The following is a 2885-nucleotide window of genomic DNA, read 5'->3' on the forward strand; positions in this document are numbered from 1 at the left end:
AGGGTATGGGGGACTTTTGGGATAGCATTGGAAATGTAAATGAGGAAAATACCTAATAAATAAATAAATAAATGTATTTGAAATTCACCATTAAATACAGATTAAGCCTCTATTTTCACTCAAGTGAAGACTACTCGTCACTATCAATCATATCTAATTAATATTTTCAAACCAGGTAACATTGGGTAAGATATTTCACTGTTGGGTAAGATGCTTGCCCCTCTCCCAGAATCTGAAAAGTAGTATTGTCTCATGAGGCCCTTTGTATATTTTACAAAGAGGTTTGAAATATGTGCTGTTCTTACATGGACTAAACACAAACTAAAAATATTTCAAGAAGTTTTTAAAAAATCAATGTATATTTTAAAAAGAGAGCATACATGATTTTATAATTTTTAGTGTTTATTAATAAGATTATAAAGCATTTAAGTTAACACAAGATTATAAAGCATTTAAAATAAGAGGAGTAAACATTTAGTTAATAAAGTATTATTATTTATCATAAAGTATATATTTCTCTGAAGTTATTTTACAAAAATAATTTTACTCATGTAAAGATGATTTAAAGACTAACTTGAAAAATATCTATTTGATTGCTCCAACAGACCACATAACATCCATAAGAAGCAAGCATAACTATTTTACATGTTGAGAATTCCATAAATAATAGTACAGTTTTATTTAAAGTGACTATAAGTCAGGTGAAAGGCTTCCTTAACTTGCTAGTTTTCCACTAATGTCAGTTAAGAGCAGTCTCACTCACTCTGCTGGCCATCTGGCCATCTCCCCTGTCTCTCCTCATACCTGATCCTAATGAGAATGAATGGAAATCAATAGCTGGGGGAGGGAGAGGTCAGGATACAGAGACCTATGGAAGGGGAGGCTCCAAGAATCAATGGGATGACCTTAGCTGAGACTCACAGCAGTGGGGTATGAACCTGAAAAGGTCACCTCCTGGAGCCAGGCAGGAAGGAACCACAGTGGAGCGATGGGGACACCAACCCACTCATAAAACTTTTGAACCAAAATCTGTCCTGTCTACAAGAGATGTACAGCTGGGAAATGGAGACGGAGCAGAGACTGAGGGGATAGCCAAGCCATAACTAAAGACCCATCCCATGGCAAGCCCCAATCCCTGGCACTATTAATCCTCTGTTATGCTTACAGACAGGAGTTTAGCATGGCTCTACCCAGCAGCTGACTGAAACAGATGCAGAATCCCACAGCAAACATGAGATGGAGCCTGGGACTCTTAGAGAAGAGTAGGGGGAAGAAGATAAGAATTCCTCAGAAAGACTGACAGAGTCAACTAACCTGGACCCTTGGGGGCTCTCAGAGTGTGAACCACCAACCAAAGAACATACATGGACTGGACCTAGGCCCCCACACATATGTACCAGATGTGCAGCTTGGTCTTCATGTGGGTCCCGAACAACTGCAGTGGGGGCTGTCCCAACAGCTGTTGCCAGTGTGGAATGTGTTCTTCTAGCTGGGCTGCCTTGTCTGACCTCAGTGGGAGAGGATACACCTAGCCTTGCATCAACCTGATGTGCCAACGTGGGGGAATACCTGGAGGGGGGCCTCCACTCTCTTAAATGAAAAGAGGAAGGGAGATGGGGGAGGGACTGTGAGGGGGTGACCAGGAAGGGGGACATCAACTGGGATGTAAAGGGAAAACAAAAGACAAACAAACAAAAGAGCAGTCTCACTTTAGTGACAGTATATGGCTTAAGTCTGCATTTAATAATTAACTTCAAATATATTTTATTATTTTAACCATTCGGATTTCATTAAGACCATGAAAGAATCATTAAAAAAAAAATCACCCAACTTAATAATTTAATGTTACAGAAAAATAAGCAAGTTATCGGTAATTAGTTTGCTCAGTAAATATTAAAAACAACCAAACAAACAAAACCAGAAAACTGCCTTCACTAATCTCATTTCCTGGATGTGAGCTAATAATCAGTTATGCTCTTATGGTTTTTTCACATATATTTTAATGTATGTGTTAATTCTTTCCGTGTAAAAAGGGATAGTGAGAGTGATTGAAAATTTGATTCTAATATTTGTGTCAGTTTCTCTTATTGCCAAATAAAAACTATGCTTGAGAACATTTGTGAAACCTGTCACTCTCACTGTCTGTGTGAGAAAAGCACCTTCCTAAGTGTGCAGAGCACACTAAAGTCCACTGGGCACCCACACTCTCCCACCCTCCTATTTCTCCCTGCACAGCTACCACTTTCATTCAGTATTCACACCTGATTTTACCTGACTATGAAATCCTATGGACAAAAAAATGAGGGAGACACGGTGTCTGTTTTCCAAAATTTGCCATAAACTCAGTCTCATGACTTGTGCTATTTTTGATTAGAGAATTGAGACCATTACTATACAGTTATAAATGAAAATTGAACATTAATTCCTATTGATTTTGAAGGATTTAGATTTTCCTATTCCTTATTCCATACTCCAGCATGATTACTCTTCTTGAAGAATTTCTTCAAGTATCTTCCTTATGGTGGCTTAGTGGTCATGAGTTTCTTTAGTTTTTAACCACAGGAGGTTTTTCCTTACCCTTAAGTATAACAGACAGTGTTGCTGGGATAGGAGCAGTGTGTGCTAGCAGATTACAAACAGTGTTGCTGGGATAGGAGCAGTGTGTGCTAGCAGATTACAGACAGTGTTGCTGAGATAGGAGCAGTGTGTACTAGCAGATTACAAATGGTGTTGCTGGGATAGGAGCAGTGTGTGCTAGCAGATTACAGACAGTGTTGCTGGGATAGGAGCAGTGTGTGCTAGCAGATTACAGACAGTGTTGCTGGGATAGGAGCAGTGTGTACTAGCAGATTACAGACAGTGTTGCTGGGATAGGAGCAGTGTGT

General features: G+C 39.3%; 1 protein-coding gene across 7 annotated transcripts in view; it reads right to left on the minus strand.

Moving 5' to 3' along the window:
- The window catches only part of Mon2 (MON2 homolog, regulator of endosome-to-Golgi trafficking), an 80431-nt gene that overhangs the window by 49670 nt on the left and 27876 nt on the right, over window positions 1-2885 (minus strand). The gene's annotated exons all lie outside the window — the stretch shown is intronic.

This window comes from Mus caroli, chromosome 10 (assembly GCF_900094665.2).
Source record: "Mus caroli chromosome 10, CAROLI_EIJ_v1.1, whole genome shotgun sequence".
NCBI classification, from domain to species: Eukaryota; Metazoa; Chordata; class Mammalia; order Rodentia; family Muridae; genus Mus; species Mus caroli.